This window comes from Pan paniscus, chromosome 12 (assembly GCF_029289425.2).
Source record: "Pan paniscus chromosome 12, NHGRI_mPanPan1-v2.0_pri, whole genome shotgun sequence".
NCBI lineage: Eukaryota > Metazoa > Chordata > Mammalia > Primates > Hominidae > Pan > Pan paniscus.
This window is the reverse complement of record NC_073261.2, coordinates 97,057,219-97,082,805: the sequence shown is the minus strand read 5'-3', so window position 1 is coordinate 97,082,805 and position 25,587 is coordinate 97,057,219. Positions and strand designations below refer to the sequence as shown.

At 40.9% G+C, this 25,587-nt stretch overlaps 1 protein-coding gene across 1 annotated transcript in view; it reads right to left on the bottom strand.

Moving 5' to 3' along the window:
* Positions 1-25,587, bottom strand: part of ALK (ALK receptor tyrosine kinase) — a 732,337-nt gene that overhangs the window by 233,351 nt on the left and 473,399 nt on the right. The gene's annotated exons all lie outside the window — the stretch shown is intronic.

Here is a 25,587-nt window from a genome sequence, read left to right as displayed (position 1 = left end):
ATATCTTTTCAGGCCTTTTTTTCATGTATCACACATAAATATGTATTCACAGAAATGTTCACAAGGAGAATAAATTCACGTTACTTGGGTAATGAAAAGGTAATTCTAAGCAAGAAAGAGAAAGAGAGAAAGGTAAAGTGGAACTTTAAAGATAAAGCTCAGTTTTGGAATAAAGTTATTGATTCCAAACTTTTGGGATGTCCAATAGATCAATGTATGTGTCAAAAACAGACTCAGGTACAATCATGATATGAATGGCTTATCTAACCTGACTTTCTTAACAATACAATATCAAAGATGACCAACCTAAAAATAGCCAAACTGACAAATTATGCAAAAATCAAGTAGCACAAAAGAATACTACTATAATCTGGCACTAAAATAAACTCAAAGGGAAGACTTTTTGCAAATTCCAGAGACCTTAGCACTACATTTTCTGAATATCGTGGCTACATAATAGCCACTGATCTAATTTAATGAATTTAGGATTAAAGTTGTTCTTGTATATTATGATTACCATTAAGGCAAAAGAACTAATTAGCAAAGTCAAGAAGGTTGCCATGGAGGTACATCAATCAGCCTGAAAGCAAAATGCAAAAGGAGTGAGAGTAGCAGTATGCTTATATTCTTAAGGTTCTGGTCCCTAAGAGCTTAATTATTTGTATATTCAATGATAATTCATTCATTTAGCCAGAACCTGTGTCCTAAGCACTATGCTAGGTGCTAGAGACACAATGGCAGCCTGATGGAGTGGGAAGACCATGGAGTTGAGAGAAAGACACTTGGTTTGTGTTCTTGGAACCAACATTTACTAATGGTAAGATTTTAGGCAAATCACTTAACCTCGTAAGCCTTGGTTTTCTCACCAGTGGAATGGTGATAATAATTAACTTTCTATTGAGGGCACCATAAATAAAATTCACAGACCTCCAGGCAGAGAGTAAATGTAGGCAGAAATTATTACTTGAATACAGACCCTATTCTAAAGGCATTCACTGTCAGGTATCGGAGAGAGAAAAATAAAGAATTGCAGAGGGATTCTACTTTTGAATGGGGGAATGAGGAGCCCTGCAGATCTGCTCTCCAGTGAAACAAGCATAACTGGTAAAAATTATTTTTTAGAAACACAATCACTTAAAGTCTTTGGAAATTGTCCTAAGGGAATATAGCAAATGAAAAAAAATTAAGAGAAGCTACTAAAACTCATTAAGAACAGTGAGAATTTGTAACATTGGGACCATGACCTGCTCTCTCTTTTCCCCTCCCGGCTCAATATAATGGAAATTCCATTCCAGGAAGGTTTAGCCAAGAGCGGCTTTCCCCCTGGCCCCTAATTCCCTATCTAGTGTCTGGTACCTCCTGGTACCCAGGAGGGACAGGCTATGAGCATTTCTAATTTTCCCCAGCTACACAAGGCAGAGGCTAAACTCCAGGTAAGCATGGCCAAGAAGTTGGGGATCCCTTACTCTATCCAGTTCTCCCTCATAGAGTGGAGTCTCTACCTCAGGCATGTCATGCTGATAATGCTGGGGCTCCAGTTGCCCTCACCACAGCTCATGTGTAGGATGGACGTTCTAAGCTGCAAGAGACATGTTGAGAAGAAGAGAGGCTACTTACCCTGCTCAGCACTCTGACCATAATGTAGGGTGTCACTCTAAGAAAAGTGGGCCACAATCTCTTGCTCCCTGCCTCAGACCTGTGGCTCAGAGATTTTGCCCAGGGAGAGAAGAAGCCCATAAGAATAGAGATCTTCAAAGTTCTCCCCAAAGCAATAGAATTTATTTATATCAGATTGTGAGGGAGTTCAAGCCTAAGAATGCTCTTACAAACAATTATGATTTTTGTGGCAAACAACTGAGAGGAGACTGGCAGTTTCATGACTATCTACAACAAGCTAAACAGTTGGTTAGCTATTTCTCCAGAGAGAACCATGGAAATAGATAGCTAAGAAGAACCTGCTGGAGTGAGAAAAAACCTTCAAAGAGTGGCCTCAAAAATTATGTCTGTAAAGGGACTCACATTTAATTGGATCAGACTGTGGCGCAACATTTACCCCAGAGCTTTGCCAAAAACAATAGAATAATCAGCTGACAATTAGTAAGTGCCAACAGCTGGATGTGATGCCAGCAGAAGCAGTTGGTTTAACAGAGATCAGGGAAATAAACAGTCAAAGAGAAACTTGTTAAAAGCAGTGTCATTCTAGGATGATCGCACACACCATGCCCTCTGGAGAATGACATGAAAGGCTTCCCACTGCAGGGAAATAGACTACACTAAAGCCAAATAAGGCCACATTTACAGGTAGGAGGGGGTCAGGAATTCAACATGTCTTTTTGGGAGACAAAATTCAACCCATACATCCACACACAGACTCATGGTAAAAAAGCTGAAAGACAAAGAGAAAATCTTGAAAGCAGCAAGAGAAAAATGACTTATCACTTACAAAGCAACCTCAAAAAGATTAATAGCTGCCTTCTCATCAGAAGCAATGGAGGCCAGAAGGCAGTGGAGTGGCATGTTCAAAGTGCTGAAAGAAAAAACTCTGTCAATATAAAAAATTCCCAGATCAGCAAAAACTGAGATTTGTTACTGACAGGACACCCTAAAGGAATTTCTTCAGGCTGAAAGCAACACCAGACAATAATTAGACACTCCCTACCCACACACACACCAAAGAACATCAAGAAAGGTAACTATGTAATTATAAAAGACTTTTTAAATACATAGTTCTTGTCCTTCTTTCTCTTAATGGATTTAAAAAGCAGTTATAGGCCGGGCACGGTGGCTCACGCCTGTAATCCCAGCACTTTGGGAGGCCGAGGTGGGTAGATCACAAGTTCAAGAGATCGAGACCATCCTGGCCAACATGGTAAAACCCTATCTCTACTAAAAATACAAAACTTAACTGAGCATAGTGGTGTGCACCTGTAGTCCCAGCTACTCAGAAGGCTGAGGCAGGAGAATCGCTTAAACCCAGGGAGGAAGAGGTTTCAGTGAGCCAAGATCATGCCACTGCACTCCAGCCTGGCAAAAGAGCAAGACTCCGTCTCAAAAAAAAAAAAAAAAAAAAGCTGTTATATAAAAAATAGGTATATAATTGTATTGTTGGGCCTAAAATAAATAGAAATGTATTATATATTTGATAATAACCGCACAAAGGATTGGAAGGGGGGGCAGAAAAGGCATACTTGAGTAAGGAAAGCACACCGGATAGTAATTTTAACATACAAAAAAATTTAAGAGAAATGGTAAATACGAAGGTTAGTATCACTATCACTATAAATATATACTTGCTCTCCTTTTTTTCCTGCAAGCTTAAAGGACATAAAATTATATAAAGTAGCAATTATAACAATGTATTTGTTGTAAAGTTTATAACATGTATAGTTGTAATATGTATGAGAATAATAGCATTAAAAAGTGGAGGGGAACAGAGCTATATGAGAGCAATGTTTCTGTATCTCACTGGAATTAAGTTAATATAAATCTAAAATCAATTCTAATAAGTTAAGATGTATATGGTAAGCCCTAGAGAAACTACTAAGAAAAAAACTCAATAGAATGTCAAGAAAAAAATCATTAAACAAATTAAAATGTTACTCTAGAAGATATTCACTTAATAAAAAAAGAAAACAATATGAGATAAAAAGAACAAAAGACATGAGATATATAGAAAAAAATGAGATAAAATGGCAGATAAAAATCCATGCATGTCAATAATAACATTAAATGCAAATGGACTAAACAATCCAATAAAAAGGTAGAGACTGTCAGAATGGGGGAAACAGAAACCCAAAATCTGTCTATACGCTTTCTACAGCAGGTATGAATACAAAATCTTCTTAAATGCACATGAAACTTTCTCTGGGATAGACCATATGCTAGGTCACAAAACAAGGCTCAATACATTTAAAAGAATTAAAATCATACAAATTATTTTCTCTGACCATAACAGAATAAAATTAGAAATCAACGCAGAAAGGTATTTGGGAAATTCACAAATAAGTGAAAATTAAACAACACTCTTCTAAATAACCAATGGGTCGAAGGAGAAATCATAAGAAAACTTAGAGCATACTTTGAGATAAATGAAAATAAAGATGCAACATACCAAAACATATGGTAAGCAGCTAAAACAGTGCTTAAAGGGAAATTTATAGCTGTAAATGTCTACATTAAAAAAGAAGACAGTTGTCAAGTGAATAACCTCACCACCCACCTTAAGATACCAGAAAAAGGAGAGCAAACTAAAACATGCAGAGACTGCAAATAACAAAGAGCAGAAATTAATAAAACAGAGAATAGAAAAAATAGAGAAAATCAATAAATCTTAAATTTGTTCTTTGCAAAAATCAACAAAACTCATAAATCTTCACCTAGGGTGACCAAGAATAAAAGAGAAAATACTTGAATCGTTAATATCAGAAATGGAAGAGGGGACATTACTATCAAACTTACAAAAATAAAAAGGATTATAAAGGAATACTGTTTAAAAAAAGCTATGTGCCAATAAAGTAGATAACTTAGATGAAATAGATACATTCCTAGATAGACACAAACTACTGAAACTGACTCAAGAAGAAATAGAAAATCTGAATCAATACATAACAAATAAAAAGATAGAATTAGTAATTAAAGAAATTACCTACAAAGAAAATCCTAGGCCCAGATAGCTTCACTACTGAATTATGTCATTTAAAAAATAATACCAATTATTACAAACTCTTTCAAACAATAGAAGAAGAGGAAACACTTCCCAACGCATTCTACAATGTCAGTATTATTTTGATACCAGAACCAGACAAAGTTATTACAGGAAAAGAAATCTACAGACCAATATGTCTCTTATGGATATAAACACACATATCCTCAATAAAATACAAGCAAACTCAATCCAGCAATGTATAAAAAGACTTGTACTCCATGACCAATTAGGCTTTATTAGAAGATTGACTTAATATGCAAAAATCAATGGATGTAATAAACCACATCAGTAGAGTAGAAAACAAAACCACAGCATCATCTCAACAGACGCAGAAGGAAGACTCGACAAAACTGAACACCGTATCGTGACAGAACAGTCAACAAGCAAGTAATAGTAAGAAACGTTCCTAAGCTAACAAAGGGCATCTACAAAACATCCCACAGCTAACTTTATACTTTAATTATTAAAGACTGAATGCTTTCCTTTAAGATCAGGAATAAGACAAGAATATCAGCTCATGCCACTTCTATTGAACATTATACTGGAGATTCTAGCCAGGGAAATTAGGCAAAAATATAAATAAATAAAAAGCAGCCAGATTGAAAAGAAAGAAGGATAACTATCTCTATTTGCAAATGACATAATCTTGTGTATAGAAAATTCTAAGAAATCACTAAAAAATATTAGAACTAACAAGTTCAGCAAGGTTGCAGTATACAAAAAATCAATTACATTTCTATAAAGTGGAAATGTACAATTCAAAAATGATATTACAAATTCTTTTTAGAATAGTAGCATAAAGAATAGAAATAAATTTTACAAAAGAAGTACAAAACTTACACTCTGAAAAACTACAAAACATTGTTGAAGGAAATCAAATAAGATTTAAATAAATGAAAAAATATCCCAGACATGGAGCAGAAGACTTAATATTGTTAGGATGATGATAATCCCTAAATAGATCAACAGATTAAATATAATCCCTATCAGAATCCCAGGTAACTTTTTGGTATAAATTGACAAACTGATCCTAAAATTCATATAAAATTTTCGAGGGACCCCAAATAGCCAAAAGAGTTTTTAATAAGAAGAACCAAGTAGGAGATTTTCTGATTTCAAAACTTACTGCAGTGTAATTGCATCTACAACAATGTTATGCTGGCATAATGATAGACACACAGATCCATGAAATAGAATTGAAATAAACCCTCAAATTTGCGGTTGAGTTTTGAGAGGGTACCAAGACAATTCCATGGGGGAAAGAATAGTCTATAAAAAAATTTTTCAGGGAAATGGCATATCCAATGCAAAATGAAGTTGAACCCCTACCTCATATAAGATATAAAACTGAAAGTTGTCAAAGACTTCAATATAAAGGCTAAAACTATAAAACTCTTAGAAGGAAATATAGGAGTAAATCTTTATGACCTCAAATTTGGCAATGGATTCTTAGATATAACACAAAAAAGCATAAGCAGCAATAAAAAAATAGAAAGATTAGAATTTATCAAAATTTTAAACCTTGTTGCTTCAAAGCATACCATCAGGAAACTGAAAAGATAATTCACAGATGGGGAGAAAATATTTGCAAGTCATATATCTGATGAGACTTGTATCTAGAATATATAAAGAATTCTTATAACTCAATAATAAAAAGACAACCAACTAAAAATATACAAAGAATGCTGTAAACCAATGATAGGGAAACTTTTTCTGTAAAAGGCCACATAGTCAATGTTTTAGGCTTGAGGGCCATAAAGTCTTTAATACAACTACTCAACTTTGCCATGGTAGCATAAAAACAACCATAGAAAATATGTAACAGATAAGCATGGCTGTTTTCCAACAAAATTTTATTTATAAAACCAGGTGGCTGGCCTGAGAGTCAGTTTGCCCACTCATGCCCTAGAGCAACTCTTAAAAAACAGAACAATGAGATACAGCTAGTAAGTCAATTCTGGAGATAAAATGGAATCTATGGGCATACCCAGACTGTGATAGGTGCTTATTGCCTGGTATAAAGACAGCAATTAATGAATACTGTTTAATGAATGAACAAAGAAATGAATGGGGCAGGCAGAGGCCACATACTGTGTATGCTTTCCTATGTACTCACTTTGATTTGAACAAATTTCCTAACACCCTGTGTTTTTGGACACCTTGATCGGGAACTTCAGAAGGAAAACAGCCCAGCAAGAGCAAGCCTGGTACAGTATGTCAGCATTCCAGATTGACTGCAGCTGGGCTGAAATGCAAGGTGAGGACAAAGAGGCTGCACTAGAAGGCAAGGGGAGGCTTTTTTTTTTTTCTTCTGTATCTCAGGGATAAGAGTAAGAGTTCTTAGAAACATAATCACTTCCACAAACGACAGACCTGGAGATGCCGGACACAAGAGAATCAGTATAAGCTAAGAGCTAGAAAGGACAACAGTAAGCTACCTGAAAGTAAAGGAAAATTGATTTAGGTGATTCAATCAAATGATTTCTGATATAAGACACAAAGGGACCTAGGAGGTTGGAAAATCTAACCAAATGATAAATATGGGAAGATAATGTGCTCTCAGGTTGTATCTCCCAAGAGTCATTAATGTTAATGTGTATTTAAGGCTGTGTCTACAAGACAGAGGACCACAGTGTGCAAGACAGAACATTCAGGCTAATGGGTTAAGGAGGAGATGGGAATCAATCCTCTTGACTCCTGTAACCAACTGATTCGAATTTTAGCTAAAATTAAGTCCCAAATAAAAATCCCTGAAGTGATTTGTTTTTTTTCCATTTATAATGACTTATTCTAGGCACATGGAGACAGACAAATCAATGTGGTCAAACCTTTCTTTTTGTCCAGGCTTCTGTGCAAACTGCCTGCTTGTCCCTTGACTCAGCAGAGGTCAGGATATGAAATATGTATACCATTGCCACTGCAAGCAAGAACTGCAACAGGGACTGTGTAAGTGTTCATGTAGGTCTGTCTATAACTTCAGATTTGTATGATAACTAGGTCATGGTGATGGTGCTGGCAGATATGGGGTTCCACAAAGCTCCTGCAGTCATTGTGATGGAAGCTGAATCAATCTGTGGACTATGAAAGCTTCTTCCAAAAGGTTCCACAAAACAAATAGGATTGAGGGCCTACTAGGTAATAGGCACTTTGGGGACCAAGATACAAGTCAGGTGTGTACTCTATCTTTAGGAGCTCCCAGGACAGTAGAGGAGAGAATATCCTGTCCCGTCCCATCCCATCCCATCCCATCCCAGTATTTCAGCTGACCCTTGAAGGATAGGGCTTGAGGGAGTGTATCCTAGCACAGAAGAAACTTTGAGGAGAATGCCCCTGCCCTGCTACCACCTCAATCCCTGAAGCCTAGGATACAGGTAGGCCTCTCTCTGATACCTATTTCTTGGATATCAGAAAAGATTATACTTTGGATGTTTTGTCCCCTCCAAATGCCATGTTGAAATGTGGCCTCCAATGTTGGAGCTGGTCGTAGTGGAAGGTGTTTGGGTCATGAGGGTGGATCCCTCATGAATGGTTTTGTGCTGTCCTTGTGATAATAATTGAGCTCTCACTTTATTAGTTCCCATGAGATCTGGTTGTTTAAAAGAGCCTGGCACCATCTTCCCATTGCTCTCTCCCTTGCTATGTGATCCGCCGGCTCCCCCGCCCCTTCTGCTATGACTGTAAGCTTCCTGAGGCCTCATCAGAAGCTGAACAGATGCTGGTTCCATGTTCGTACAGCCTGCAGACCCTTGAGCCAAATGAAGCCCTTTTCTTTATAAATTACCCAGTCTTAGGTATCATTTATAGCAATGCAAATGGACAATCAACCTCAGATTTGTATGATAACGAGGTCATTTATTTAATGATTAAACTTGGTCAGTCTCCACATTGTCCCTGACTCATGCTACGGCACTAATTGTGGTACAAACTGGCCATGTTCCTATAATTCCATTTTCTTCCCTTGACAACTTGACCCTAAGCAATGGATAACCCAATGGTAAACTAGATGTAGCCTTTTCTTTTTTTTTTTAAACCGATGGATCCATTGCACATCAATTGATCTGGAGTGATTCATCTAAACATGTGTCTAAACATGTGCTTCACCCCCTGTCTTCACTGCTTAGTGAAGTGGAGGTAAGCACTAGATAATACATTCAGAAACCTTAGTTCTAACTCCAGCTATCATACTTACTAGCTATGAGCCATTGATCATTTCCCTGCTCTGGGTTTCCTTATCTGTATGAGCAGGAAATAGTCAATAAGATCCATCCCAGCTGTACCATCTATGATTTCACACAATTAACAAAAAAGTCATCCTTATAGGACCCTTAGAGATAATCCCTATTTATTTCCAAAGTGACCAGGCAAAGTTTAACAATAACTAGGGGCTGTTATGACACTATTGAACCCATAGTAGGGACTTCAGGATGCCCCCTGTGTATACTCTTTGATCAGCCAAGTGATTGTTTCTCAGGTCCTTTTGGTCTGCAGCAGTGCTTCTCAAACTTTAGCATGCATAGAAGTGGACAGGAGAATTTTGTTAAAATGCAGATTCTGATTCATTAGTGTAGGGTGGGGCTGGAGAGTCTGTATTTCTAACAAGCTCCCAGACAAGACAGATGTTGACCACACTTTAGGTGGCAAGTTTCTAGAGGGTTTTGAGGAGGAAACATGAGGCCATTAGGAGGCTTGATACTATATCTGAGAGAATACCAAATTGTTCCCCCCAAGTGCTTACCTCGAGGCCTTGCTGAAGTGCCTCATAAGCGTTTGCTCACTGATTGATAAACTTTGCTCTTTTGCTAAAGGCTGGAAGAAAATGTATCTCTTTTGTATTTAACCACTGAGGGCAATATAGCCCAAATAGCATCCCCTGCTAGACTTTGCCATTGCAGCATGAAAATATGTAATAGGTAAGCATGGCTGTGTTACAATAAAATTTACAAAACCAGGTGGCTGGCCTGGGAGCCATAGTTTGTCAACTTAAAAAAAAATGAAATGATGAGGTACAGCTAATAAGTCAATTCTGGAAGGAAAATGGAATCTATGGGTATGGGTATACTCAGACTATAATAGGTACTTATTTCCTGGCATAAAAAGGCAATTAATGGATACTGTTTAATGAATGAACAAATAAATGAACAAAAGAAATATAACATCCATCCTGTCTGCAATTAAGACTTTCTGGATCTCTTAGGCCCGGCTTAATGGAATATCTACAAGATATTTTAAAACTCAGAGCTTTTTTGCACCCAATCTCTCAAGAGTTGGAACCAGTCAATGTGCTTTGTAAAGTACTGAAAAGGCAAAGCATGGAGAAGGGGATGCTTGTTTGTGCCTGGAGTTTTATACAGGATGCTTTCCATATCATTTCACCACTTGCACCTGTACAAGAATATTTACGGTATTATCCTTGGTTGGAAAGGGAATGCATAAAATTTTTAACTGAATATTTTAAGAAACTAACTCCTAATCTCAATCTTATATATCTATATGATACACTCCAAGTGGGCATATTGTCCTATGGATGGAAGAGCATAATGACCTAATGCAAATGAGACGGAGGCTAGGGTAGTATGTTGAGGATAGCTCATTCCTTTTCTGAAAGATGAGAAAGTAGAATTAGTCCCAGGGCCCACTCCCACGCCTGCTTTGTCTCCTGGGAATATCAAATTCATATTGATTGTTCTCTGATGCATAATTTGCATAGCTAAAATGGAAACACGTTCATCAATTTAAGCCCTGGCTTGCCATAATGTGTTCCTTTTTGAATACAGTGTACATTACTTGGAAGCAATACTAGTTGCATCATAAATATTTCAGCTGCCAATGTTTGGGACTTGTTTCTTTGACCTGGCTGTAAGTCAGTCAATAAGTAATAACAATGGTTTTGTCTTTAGAGTTTGAGGAGTACTGACAATCCACATGATTAAAATTCATAAGATAAGTTTTTATCAAAATAACACTTCACCCACAAAGGAAAGGCATTGATCAGCCCCCAACATGTGTAATAACCACTTTCAATGGAGGCTCGCCTTTCAATTCTAATGGACATTGCTGAGCTCAGGGTTGAATGATGAGGCCATTGTGCCTTTTTCCATTGGGTCCATGGGGAATCCATTTGCAAGAGAACAGTCAATTTTGGATCACAGATCATTAGAACTGGAAGGAATAATAGAAATCTTCTAGCTCAAAGCTGTCATTTCATAGATAAGGAAACTGAAATTCAGAGAATTGAACTGATTTGCCCAAGGTTACACAATTATTTAAATCACTCAGATCTCCTGGTTGTTAGGTCAGGGCCGTTCATGAATGCAGCTGACTCATATCAAGCAAAGCCCTTGGGACCTCTCAGTTTAGCAGTCCATTACCCCGCCTACCAGTGTATTTTTGGGTCTTTACCCAAAACGCGGTGGAAATGAGCTAACCAAATGAAGGAAGCAAAGAGTCTCTACTACTTGTCATTCATTCATTAAACAAAATAGACATTGAGCCTACTATGTGGCAAGTATTTAAATAATTAAATTCCCCAGGAACCATGAACCCTCCTGCTGGAACTTCAAAACTCATCTCTCAACAGACTCCTAGGAGTCTTCAGCACCATCCAGGTGTTCTCTGCTAAGTCTACCTCAAGAGTAATGCCTATATGCCTCTGTCAGAGGTAGCCCTGCCAGATGCCACCAACAAGAGGATAAAACTGAGCACTTCGTAAGATTAAAAAAAAAGTTTGAACATGCAGGTGCAATGCCAGGTGCTTTCATATCCACGTTATCATCTAGTTTTGGCAGCAATACAGTCAAATATTACCCCCTCTCCCAATCTTTTTCCTGAAAACATAAAAATACAGAAGTTTGGGAAAATTTTATGAAGTCAATTCAAGGTCACGGTGGCTAAAAAAAAAAAAAAAGCTAGAGCTAAGATTTGAATACAGGTACGTTTAAAACCAAAGGCAACACAAGCTTCTGCCTTATGCCAATATGACTGAGGAATTGTGTCAAGAGCAGCCAGCTAGACAGACCTGGGTAACTCTGACCCTTAAAGAAGTAAAAGTGGAGTCCATTTGGCCACCTTACCTCCCACTTGTTAACTATGTAATTTTCCACCTTTGTCTTAAGGATTTTTATTTTTCTGTATAAGACATGGCTTTCATAATGCTAAGATTTGGTTGGAGTATAACTATGGTCAAAAAAATGATAGGAAGAAGCAAATAAGGCACTGTAAGCACATCTGGAGAACTTTTCCTAGAAATGAAAGAAAAAGGCAAGATACAAATATTATAAAACCATTGGGAAGACTGGAACTCCTTAGAAATTCCAGTATCAAGCAAATGATACTGGAATTTAAGTATCATTCCAGTATCATTTTAAGATTTGGGTCTTTACCCAAAACACAGTGGAAATGAGCTAACCAATAAAGGAAACAAAGAGTCTCTACTACTTGGCATTCATTCATTAAATAAAATAGATATTGAGCCTACCGTGTGCCATGTATTCAAATACTTAAATTCCCCAGGAACCTTACTGATAAAATTCTTACTGATAAATGTCAGCTGATATTGCCACATGCTCCTGTCTGAGAAAGTCACTGTGGACTGGCAGAGGGGAGGCAAGAACCCTTGAGAGCGGGAACCCCCTGCTTCCTAATCACTTCCCAGTTCTCTCTGCCTATTCCCCAGGGGACTGGTTTTATAATGTCATCATCTTTAAGCCAATACCTTCGCATCAAATTATTACCTCCAAACTCTTCTCCTACATCATTTTCATTAGCCCCTTTAAATTAATCTGATTCAACAGAAGCTATTAACAGAGAGACAGCAGGTATCAAGAGTTCATCTTCTACTGGGTATCATGAGGCCTTTGAGAAAAGCCCCTTTCAACAGAGGCCAATTTTTTTGCTATCATATTGATGTTCGCTCATCAGCTGATAACTCTCTCTTAGCCCATCAAGTTTGGCTTTTAATGGCCCAATCATATCTGTGACCACAATTCAATTTCCACTCTGCACTTGTGGTTCCTTGATACCTCGGAATTCTTTAAACCTGCTTGATTAGCCACCGGAGATAAATGGCTTAGTCATTTTAAAGTTTTATGAAACATGTGTGCACTGTGATCACAGACCAGCCAGAGGAGAAAATGGCTCTGGAATCCTTCCCTTCAAACCACTTAGGGAGCACAGACCCGAAGATCTGTATGACATGGAACTCAGCAGGAGTGAGAGAGGTAGTGAGGGGTGCCAAAAAAGGTCAAATCTACAACCAGTCCCAGGATTTGATTCAAGTGGTGCCCTTTAAGGGAATCAAATGGTGTTGGTGTTTTCTCGGCCAACCATGTGATGCTGCCTTCTAATGGTGGCCTCTTAGAAGCGGAAATCGCGCGATCCATTTTAGTTCTTCCAGGGCTCTTGGGGAGTCTTGGAGGACATGTGAACACTCTAAAGCCTCCCAACTTCTTTCCCCCTTTATGTTTCTCCTTCCTTCCTCATTTTTCTCCCTCCCTTCTTTCTTCTGTCTCTTAGATATGCTGAGTACATCTATTTTTGAACCCCCATGCAGGCCCATGTTTCTCCAGAGAATCTGTTGGTTTGAACATGCGTAATGTGAGAAATAAAAGAGCAGATTCTGACATTCAGAAGCTGGCCTGACTCACAGGTAGGCCATGTGATTCTCCCATTAGACACAGAATGCAGAATACCAAGTTCAGACAAGGCTATTCTGAGATCTTGATAAAACGAGACAAAGTGAGGCCACTTCTAAGTACAGACAAAGATAAGATCACTGTGTTACCTCCAAAATGCCAAACATCTTCTCTTGACCAAAATGAGTTACTCCTGCTTCTTTACCAAATACAGCTTTATCCTCATTCTAGTCTTTCTTCTCAATGGAGGTTTATTGAGATACCCAATTATAGAATTGCTGCTACCTAATGACACCATCCAATTCAGAGCAAAGTCCTGCTTCCCTAAGCCCCACCTCAAATTACCCAACAAAGCCCAAATTCTATAATAGATTCTTTCTAACACCCTCTTACTGAGACACTCTACATGTTTATTCTTCATGCTACAATTAGTAATAAACGAAACTTGTTTAACTATAGATTATCTTTGGTGGTCTCTGGCTGAAGGGCATAGACAAGCGGCAAAAGTAACTCAGATTCAAACAGTCATTTACATTTTGAAAAGCTTTTATAACCATTATTTTATTCAATCTTCATAACACCACCAATGAGGAAGACCTGCAGGTATTATTATATTAATACTCATTTTCCAGATTAGGAATTTGCTGCAAATGGTTGAAGGCTACTCTCCCAGATCCCACCTGACATTCAGAGGGCTGCCTTTAGGAATATGTAGGCGGAGCTAAGAAGTTCCACTAGTGTCTGCCATCCATTTCTGATCAAAGAACACGGAGCAAATACCTTAGACTGACATTATTTTATTCAATCTTCATAACACCACCAATGAGGAAGACCTGCAGGTATTATCATATTAATACTCATTTTCCAGATTAGGAAACTGAGGCTTAGTGTAGTTAGATGTAAGTTCAAAGTTCAAACATCTCATAAGTATTAGAGTTTGAACCAGGTCATCTTGTTCCATATACAGTGTTTTGTTCACATGAGCTGGTCATAGAAGAAAAATGTCCCATAGCTATTTGTTATTTAGTGCTGCACTAATTGGAGATTGCAGGTGAGAAGGGAATAAGACTGGTAGCAGGCACCATGACATAGGAAAAACCTGGAATATCTTTCAGAAGCATCAATTTTAATCAAATTATTTTGAGAAGACAAGTTTAATATTTTTTTAAAGCATGAGATTCAAACATTTTAAAATTCAAACAAAACTCAAAGAAATGTTCAAATAGAAAGCAAAGAAATTTGCAGTAATTTGCTGCCAATGGTTGAAGGCTACTCTCCCAGATCCCACCTGACCTTCAGAGGGCTGCCTTTAGGAATATGTAGGTGGAGCTAAGAACTTCCACTAGTGTCTGCCATCCATTTCTGATCAAAGAACATGAAGCAAATACCTTAGACTGACATTCTGGCTGTCTTGCTGGGGTGCTGAGAGCAAACCTGTCCTCAGGGCCATGAGGGTCAATGGAGTAGGTTAAAATATCCCCCAGGGCTCCCACTGATTTGGGGAGGAGAGCACTGTAGGCTTGTTCTATTATAGATGCCAGTTCTTCCCTAGGGTTCCAGGGGCCACCCATCTTTCTGGAGCTTGGCTATCTCCAGACCAGCCCTGCCTGTGGGACTCCAAGCCAGAATCTGACTCCTCTGTAGCCCAGATATTGTTGCTGAGAGAACTGGTGTTGGCTCCAGGTCATTTCAAAATTCAACATTTACCTCGAGGACATCTGCAAGTCCTGAGAGTACACAGGTCCTTAGGAACTTGAAATCTGACCACCTATCAAGCTTAGAAAAGGCACAGTCTCTTCTCACATCTGGAATTCATCTGGACTCCAGGGTTTCTAGTACTGAAACAACATGTAGCTGCTTTAAATAGAACAGGTGACAATTGTCAAGGACTGCCTGAGCTGACAAATTATGTATTCTCATATTATTTTAAAATGTAAAGCACAAACGTGGGTATAAACTCCTTATGCTTATAGCTTTTACTTGACTATTAAAACCAAACAAAAATAATTCAATAATTAATAAAAAATAAATATAAATGTATAAAACCATACTGTTTAAATTAACACATCAATTCAATGCGATGGGAGGTGCTATTTGCTGAAACAATATCGCTGCTCACAGGACAGACAAATAGAGAATAGACGGCTCCTACTCAGGTTCTGTAATGGATTATATTATGTCCTCCAAAAAGATGTGTTGAAATCCTAACTCCTGGCACCTGTGAATGTGACCACATATAGGGTCTCTGCAGATGTAATCAAATTAAGGTGAGGTCATTAGGGTGGGCCCTGATCCAACGTGACTGGTGTTCTTGTTAAAAAAAAAAAAAAGGATGGGAGATACATGCAGAGAGAAGGCCATGTCAGGCCAGAAGCAGAAGTGGGAGGGATGTGGCTGCAAGGAATGCCAAAGACTGACGGCCACCACCAGAAGCTAGGAAGTGGTAAGGATTCTACCCAGAGTCTCAGAGAGAGCATGGCCTGGCTGACACCTTGATTTTGAATGTCTAGCCTCCAGAACTTTGAGTGAATAAGCCATCCATTCTAGCAATCATGGAAAACTAATACACATCTTTGGCCGGGCATGGTGGCTCACGCCTGTAATCCCAGCACTTTGGGAGGCCAAGGCAGGAGGATCACCTGAGATCAGGAGTTCGAGACCAGCCTGGCCAACATGGTGAAACCCCGTCTCTACTAAAGAAAAAAAAAAAATTAGCCGGACATACTGGTGAGTGTCTGTAATCCCAGCTATACGGGAGGCTGAGGCAGGAGAATCACTTGAACCTGGGAGGTGGAGGTTGCAGTGAGCCGAGATCGTGCCATTGCACTCCAGCCTGGGTGACAGATCAAGACTCCATCTCAAAAACAAAAACAAAAAAAACCACTAATACACATCTTTTCAGATGATTGATATACCCATGTTACATAGGTTACGTGATGAATCAATTTCTTTCTTTTTTTTTTTTTTGAGACGGAGTCTCTGTTGCCAAGTAGCTGGAGTGCAGTGGTGCGATCTCCGCTCACTATAATCTCTGCCTCCTGGGTTCAAGCAATTCTCCTGCCTCAGCCTCCTGAGTAGCTGGGATTACAGGCATCTGCCACCACACCCAGCTAATTTTTGTATTTTTAGTAGAGACAGGGTTTCACCATGTTGGCCAGGCTGGTCTCAAACACCCAACCTCAGGTGATCCGCCTGCCTTGGCCTCCCAAAGTGCTGGGATTACAGGCATAAGCCACAGTGCCTGGCTGATGAATCAATTCTTCTAAGAGTTTTTGGTATGCAACTGCTGCAAACCCTTCTCTTGTCAGGGTCCCCTGCAATCATTTGACCTTCAAGGGCATGAACCCTTGACAAGTCTACCTTGCTTCTGTCTTTAAGTCTGATAACTATTAAAGCACCACTCTTTGATGCCAAAGTGATCCAGAACACAAGCCCAAAGGTAGAGGCAAAAATGACTTTCTTTTAGATTATCATCAATATGAGATCATTTAAATTATCATAGAGAACTCACAGATCCTTGTGTATGGACTCTGATTTGAGGGGCAAGAACATCAGATTTTGTCCATTTCTCGCTCCCTCTTGCCTTTCCTGACTCCTGTATGCCTCCAGGCTCTGGCTGGCCGAGTCTCCGGCTTCAATAGCCAACTTGGACTTGGACTTCCCATCACACTCAACCCAGTTTGTCCCTGCAGGCAGGGTCTGGCCATCAGGCTCCAGCATTGCTCACCTGAACACTGTAAGAGGTAGTGCTGGCACGCCCTGCTCAGGGGCAGAACCTACTCTTGATCTGTCTATGTCAACCTCAGAGCCAACAAGAATACAGCACATCTGCTTGGGCCCCTGTGAAGAGCATAGAGCAGGGGTCTCCCTGTGTACCTCACAAAGGAACTCAAAGGCAGAGTGCCATTAAAACCATTTGGCAATCAATCACTTTAGGTGCCTCTGGGGGAATCACAGAGTGGGCATTAGCCTGCTAGGGCTCAGTGTCACTGTAAGGGATGCTGTCTCCCTTAGCAGGGCAGGGCCCGCCCTGGCTGGGGGACATGTAGGAATGGGGCAGGCATGCAGGGGCCATGAAGGCCTGACTGGCAGGTTGTGGGTGCCTGGGTACCAGGGAAGCTCTTGATCAGTGCTCATCTGGGATCCCTGAGTCTGGGGAAGCTGAAGAGGTGATGGAGCACTTGTATGGCTTGGAGAAATGGCTATTTTTCAATTGATCTGAAAATATGTCAATGTTTTAATAACCAGCATGATTGTAGCTGTGTGTACCACCTTAACATGTGCCCTGGGGTAACAACCATAAAAGGGCCAATTACCTGCTTCCAAGAAGTGCTTTGGAAGGGGCTGGACATTTCTCAAGACTTTGATTTGGGCATTACAGTTGCATTGAGACTAAGGAGCAACAATGTCTTTCAAAATTGGCAGGAACAGGACTATCCATTGTTCCTCTGCAGCCCAGGAATGTTCCTCTGCAGCCCAGGAATGCCCCTCTGCTGCATTCATCTGGCCCATTGTGAGAAGAGTAAAAAGTTATGATCATAGGAAAGAAAACAACTTTCAGTTATGTTGTCTTGTAGAGGCACAAATCATTTCCAAACAAGCTAAATTAACACTAATTGAGAAGCAGATGTCCAACTCCTTCTCTAGAGCTCACTGGTTTCATCATTAAAATCTTCACAGGAAGCAGGCTCATAGGTGCACCGAAGTGCACCCAAGACCACTAATGACAAACCCATATCCTGCCTACCCTCTGGTCTCTGGCAGCCATTCTCTTCCACTCCATTATAATCCTCGTGATAATGACACTTGACCAGTAAAAAGAGCATCTGTTGGGAGAATGCACTGAATCCAAAAACCTTATGGTACTAGGAGATTTGGGGTGTTAATTACACAAATTGCCCATCAACTCTATTGTTACTTTCTTTCCTCTGATAAATTTAAAAAAAAAAGTTGAGACTTCTGAGCATGAATGCGGTTGGGCCAGAAGTTTGCCTATAAATATGGATGGGAATCCTTGCTCCTTCACAATATCCATAACCACAGAGCTCTGGACAGTCGGCTTTGAGGCAGTGTGGGATGGAGGGAATTGCACTGTCTGAGAGTATTGGTCAGTGAGACTGGGTTTGATTCCAGCTCTGCCACAATGACCTGGCGATCTTCAATATTCTCCCTTGAGTCTTGGGTACTCTCCCTCAGCCTCTCTGAGCCTCTGCTTTTTCACTGGTAAAAATGGGGATGTAGTACATGTTTTCCAGGCCTGGTTGGTGTCAGGATGCATAAAATAATGAGAGTAAAAGCACACCTACATCCTAAGCATGTGGGAAGCGTACGCACCTAAAAACCGTATGCATAACAGTGAAATGAACTTTGGACTGGGCACTAGAAGATCTGGGATTTTAGTCCTGATTTCTTTGTTGTGAGAACTTGGACAAGCCCCTTAAGTTTCCGGGTTTCAATTTTTTAATTTGTAAAAACATAGTGTTAGACAAATGATTCTCAATGTCCCTTCCAGGTCGAAGATCTGATTCTAACTTGAAACCTGAAAGGGACAAAGCGTGACTCTACCACTGGGTAAGGTTAATTGCCACATGGTGGCTACAGTGTGATGAAGTTGCAGGGGGTCTGGGAGCACGTCCTGTGTGTCCTGCTCAAAGGATGACTGTGGAACAGAGAATGAAGGCATCAGCTTTGGGTGACACTAGACATTTGAGGGCGTCCTTTCCCATCCCTGTGGCATTTTTAACTATCCTTTCGCTTCTTGCACTTCTCCTCTTTCTCCTTGTTTGCCTCTGTAGTGTGACAGGTTACTTAAGGGTCTATGCCTGCTGCCTGAACCCTGAAGACCAGGCTGTGAGCCAAGGCCATGGTGCCTGCCAGGGAGCAGGTGTCCCTGAGAACGCAAACCTCCCAGAGAGCATCTGAGAACCAATGAGGAAAACAGTTCCATTGCATACATACAGTAGGCAAAGAGCCAGAAAATTAGCTTAAAAGCAGCTTAGAGATGGGAGGCGGGCTAGATCTTTAGAGCTGTCCTGCTGCCGCCCAGGAGTGCCCCGTATGTAAGGCCAAATAAACTCATCTACTTGCCACGGAGTCTTTCTTTGGTCTTTTGGCTCCCTTCCAGTTTGGGGGAAGGGTTTGTTTGTTTAATACAATTCTGGGTTTTTCTCCTTACAGCCTCTGCCCTCCTTTGCCCGCTGGCTTTGCTTCTTGCTCCCAATTCCTCACCCCTTAGGGTGCAGGCCTCCTGGGAGACTGACTGAGGTCCTCAGGATGGTTGGAAAGGGGCTAGTCTCCCGAAATTAACCCACCACTGGCTCACTCACCCTTTCACAGGTTGTGGGCATAAACTGAGAATAACTGGAGCTCAGGGCCCATTTAGTAGTGGTGAAAGCAATTGATGGTGAATCAGGAAGGAAGAGGAGGCTGACGCATAGCCTTATAAATACAGGAAGTCCGTACGCCCCAGGCACTCTGAGAGGCTTGAGCTCACTGATAGTCATGCTAATAATAACTTCAAATGTACCTAGGATGTTTCTTCTGAAGGGCATTCTGCATTCTCCAGGTTGTAATTTTATTTCTTTTCCTACTGCTTCTACCAGATTGCTCTTGTTATGCCCAATTTGCAAAAGGAGAAACTGAGTCACAGAAAGTCATATGAATTGGCATTGGTTCTACTGGTTTCTCAAATGCTCACATAAAATAAACTACAGTAGAGAGCAACGTGATTGCCATTGGAATGTTTATTTAGTCTGCCAGAACAGTCCTACGTGGGGAGGCTTTTGGGGGTAGGACAGAGAGTGAATCGGGAGCTCCATTTATGAACCCTCCCCTCTTCTCTTCTATTGCTTGGCTTGAGGTGGTTGAGGGTTATGGGCAGGAACATGAAGGAAACTGAAGAATGTGGAATGATACTGGCTGGTGCAAGATGCAGGGCAGGCAGGTAGCCAAGTCTGGGCAAACCAAAGTTCACACTGATGTAAAGGACCTGCCCCGTGGGTGTTCACTGGGCATCATGAAATGTTGGGAGCTAGGTCAGCCCAAGGCTGCCTGATTTGGAAGCTCTTTTGCAAATGAACAGATGAAGATTGAACAAAGGAGGAGTGGGTGCCCAGGAGACAACAGAGGACTGGGCAAGAACTCCCAGGGCTGCATTATGACTTTTGGGGGCCCTGGGTGCTTTTGCCATTATGGGATCCTTTATACAAAAAAAGCTAAAAATTCTGTTTTACAATTGCATCAGTAATTGAGATAAATATATTAATAGCATATATTAATGCATACAAAGTATATTAATGTCATATATTTAAACCATTTTATTAAACTCAAAAGTTCATTTTTTTCTTCTGATTTTTCAAGAAATTAAAAAGTTTCCTTGGGCTCCTAAAAGTACTGTGGCCCTAGGCACTGTGCATTCCTCTTTCTCATGAATAAGTTGGCCCTGGAAGTCTCCTCTGCATCCTAGGGCTGCCGGCTATAGTAGCTGACTCCTTGGTCCTGCCCATGCCTGTCCACATACAGGCTTACCCAAATTTACAGGATTAGTCTTAGAGCATCAGTTTGGGCATCTAGGGGTTACAGGTGTGTGACTGAAGACACTCAATATCAGAGAGGCCAAGGCCAAGTTATCAAAGATAAAGGAGCCAGGATTTGAACTCAGCTCTGACTGCTTCCAAAGCCCATTTGGATTTGACTCCTACTTCCCATTGTGTGTCTCCCCTGAGCCTCTGCTGAAAAGGTCCTGGGTCCTTGGTCCAAAATCTGGCCTGACCTGCACTAGAACCCTTTCTATATAGCTTAGCAAATATGGAAATTAATAATTAGGCAGAGGTGGGCCAGTGATAGATCACAGGGAGAAAAGTCTAAAAATAAATTTCACACAATGCAATGAAAAAGGTCCCATGGAGACGCACGGAGGAGAAAAGAAATCATCCCCAGAGGATTAATGTTCTAGTAAACTATAAGCTGCTTATATTTTCACCGCATTACCATAACTTTCAAATAGCTGTCTCAAACTATAAAAAGACAATTACCTAGGGCCAGATGCATCACAGGCTGGGTAACGCTCTTCCAGAGCCAATAGGGGGTTCCCTCACATCGCTTCCCAGTGGCAGTGTGGTGTCTAAAGAGGAGATGCTGGATTAATAGTAAATAAGGGCTGGGCATGGTGGCTCATGCTTATAATCCCAGCACTTTGGGAGGCCGAGGTGGGTGGATCACCTGAGGACCTGAGATCAGGAGTTTGAGACCAGCCTGACCAACATGGTGAAACTCTGTCTCTACTAAAAATACAAAAAATTAGCCGGGTGTGGTGGCAGATGCCTGTAGTCCCAGTTACTTGGGAGGCTGAGGCAGTAGAATCACTTGAAACTGGGAGGTGGAAGTGGCAGTGAGCAGACACTGCACCATTGCACTCCAGCCTGGGCAACAAGAGTGAAGCGCTGTCTCAAAAAAACAAACAAACAAAATAAAACAAAACAAACAACAAAAAAATGAAGAAAACACACCAACCAGCAAATAGGGACATTTTACCTCTTCTCAAGGCAACTCTGGATCAATTCTCAGAGCAACAAGGCTCTGAGGTCCATGAGGCCTGGATTTGGAATTGTCTTAGGTTTGCATGTTGGCATGACCATTTACCAGGGTATAACTAGGCAATCCACTTGACCCCTCCGATCCCCTTGTAGAAAAGTTCTTAACAATCCTAGCCCTACCAAGTACACAGGTTTTTGTGAGACTTAAATAAGAGATATAACTGGGATTTGTCAACTACTAGCACTATCCAGACACTTGAAACTTGACCCTGCCCCCAAAGAGTTCCGTGTTCTCAGACTTTACTGTGTCTATTGACCCCTGGATACACTAAATCTGGGTTGTCGGAGCTTCTCAAAAACTGATTCTTGGCTCTTCCAGCCACCACTGCCAAGATCTCCAAGCTGAGCTGCTATACAATGGCAGTAGATTACACTAATTTGTTTTATTTTATTTGACATACTTAGAATTAAGGCTTTTTGAAAGCACTATGCAAATGTATGTAAATGACCACATTGCATGAAAAATAATGTGCAAATAGTGTCCCTGTGTTGGCTTAGAAAAATCTGGTGGCCAAAGGCTGTCTGTATCTTCACAAGAATCAGGAAGAAGAGTTTAAACTTTAGTTACCCTTCCAGCTGTTTTATAAAATACAGATGCTGGGGAAGCTAGAGTTTAGTGTGTGGTTTATAAGCTGTGTGCTTAATATTCTTTTCCAGTCTTCATCAGGGTATTTGATATCATTTAAGCAGAGTCTTTCATTCATTAATCACTTAAAACTGATGGTGCCAGGCACTTACTCACTGGAAGAGGAGTAAGGAACTAACCCTCCCCTAAGGACCTCCTTGGCAATGTGGCCACCAGAGTCAGCTGTAAATGCAGCTGGGGCCTCGTCTCCTGGCAAACACGTGGGTGGAGGTGGATGCCATTTTGAATTAAGTCCAGATACCTGATGGAGGCACTCAAGACCCTCCACAGTCTACCCCCAGCTGACCTTCCAGCCAGAGTCTCTTCCCCTACCCCTCTCCATTATTCATTAGCACTGCCCATCATGATTTCTTGCAGAAATCTCTCTGGCAGGTACAGCAGCACCTGGGCAGGGAGAGTTGAGACTAAACCATCACAGTATCTGGGTAAGACGGGGACAGAGAGTCCACGCAGAACAGGCCTACTGGCATGTGGTGCTTTTGTCAGATGGGGAAATTATTTTGAGCAGCACAGCAAGGAGTGGCTTTAGGAGGGAAAAAAAAAATCTCGTGTTTATTATAACTCAGTCCAAGATGATTGCCCCAATGTGCAAAATAGAATAAAATTGGTCCTGGACTTTGGAGCACGCATAAAAGATAAGAACATGGAGTCAGGCCCCATCCTTCTCTCCACAGTCAGCTTCAATTAGGAGATGACATGATTCAATAGCACCTTTCATAGAAAGAGAGTGGCTGGGGGAGAGGTGGAGGGGTTTCACTTTGAGCTCAGATGGCCGCTTCACATCTCAGGTTCAATGGCACAGGCCCTCCAGGTAGCTCCTGGCTTTGTTTCCTAACCAGAAACCCACCCACACATCTTGTCTTTGGGATGGGGTGGGGTCCTTACTACTCTCAACTTTTCCCAATCTCTTTGCTGCTCAAATATGTGTGAGTTTTTCGGCCAAATTTATTGCTTAATGGGGGTGGGGTGGGGAGAAAGGGATGTTGCTTTTGTTGCAGTTTCACAATTGGTGTAGTGAAAGGGTGAACAAAAACTGATGAGGAGTCAAAACTATCTTTTTAAATGACAAAGGACAGTAACATTCTTGGTTTTTTGCATTATTGTTTTCTTCATAAATTTAAGGCCAGATGCAGCAATTTATGGTCTATTATTCTTTCCTGTGGCGCTTGCTGAAATATTTCAAAGCTATACCATACTGACTTTTTTTCCTTTTGTATTTCACTGCTAACGGACACAGTTTGAATCAAATCTCTAACAAAGAGAGAAGTCTCAGAGCCTGCTTGTGTGCTGAAACTGCTGGAAACCTTTTTGATTTTCCAGGGAGCCACAGACAGTGCAGGAGTTTCTGTGGCCCACAGACTTAATATACGCAGTAATTTAGGAGGGAGGCTGGCTTCGTTTGGCCAGTAATGTGAGTTCATTTGCAATTCTCTTCTCTTCTTAATAGACTTGAACCTGAGTGTTGAAATTCAGAAAAGGGGGTGTGTGCCTCATGGGCGTGTTAAACCAGAGGGTGTGTGCTCTCTCTCTACACTCTGGGGAAGGGAAGCCTGGCCATGCAACATTTTTTACAGCTGTATTTGCACAGGTGGGGAAATAACAGTGTCATCCTGGAACAGCAGACACAATGATATATGTGTTTGGGGACATCTATAGAGCACAGTGAATCATGCAACATACGAGTCAGCCCCACTATAAGTCAATCCACCGTTCCCACCAAAAGCTCCATGGGTAAACGGAGAGGCTGCCTTCAGATTACTTTGGAAGATGAAAAATATCCCCATATATATTCAGACCAATAAAGCAGCCATGCAGGTGAATAAAAACAAATCCTGAAAGTACAGAGTCTCAAGGTTGGAAGAAACCTTAAAAGTGTCCAGACCGGTCACCCCTCCAAATGTCTGCACCTGAATCCCCTTAGAAAATCTTTGTTTATTCTCCTTCAGTTTCTGGTTTAAACCCTGTCCATGAAGGGGATCTCGCTGCTTTCCCCAAGGCAGCTGACTCATCTCAACCTCTCAGTGACTGGGCTGCTAAAACAAAAACAAAACCCCTCTACTTTACATTATTAAAATCATGACATCCACTGCTTGATTCTCATTTCATCCAGTATTGCACAAAGGGCATAAACAATCTTTCTTTGCATGACAATCTTCCAATAGCTGCAGGTAGCTGTCTTGCCATGCCATATCATATGATTTATTTATTTGTTCATTCATTAGGTGAACATATATTAAGCAGCTACTAAGTGCCAGAAACCAGAGACTAGGGATATAAGATGGATAAGATATGGAATGTGCTCTCACAATATAGTATGGTACCGGACACAAGTCAACTAATCTGAATTTTCTATGGTGAGTGAAAGCCTAAACAATGTCCTCTGGGGGTCTGCAGGAAAGCACGTTCATTGCCTAGTGGGTGTGGGTAAGTGAGTGGAAGCAGAGAAGGCTTCCCAAGGTGGTGGCATTGATCTTGGACATTGAGGGCTGCATATTTCCTAACTTTTCTTCAAACTGCTTGGCAAATTCATCGCTAGGAGACTTGCATGTTGGTGTCTGCCCAGCTGCTGTGTTGGGGCCTCCATTAATGTGGGCTCTGACAGTCACAACAGTTTGGTGCATTCCATTCACAGTTCAGATCCATCTTACTTCACCTGGGCATGCAACTTGGAACAGGAAAGCCCCTGGGAGGGGCCAGGGCCCCCAAGGGTCTGTCTGTAGAAGCTGAGGGCTTACGGATGTTTGTTCTGTCCCCCATCGCCTCCCTACAGGAACTGTGCAGAGGAGGCTCTTATCTCAGAACCCCCATCTGTTCTGTAGAGGCATGGATTGCCAAAGGAAATGTTGAGGCTCAAGCATTTTGTCTGAAATGTGACATAATTGGAGAAAGGGGCTGTGTTAAATTGTAAAAGCTCTTTACTTGTGTGAAATTGGAGGAAAGGTCTGTAATTATCACTCTCTGGACTCCCCAGTTACCTGTGAATTGGGAACACTGGTCTTGAAGATGGGCTAA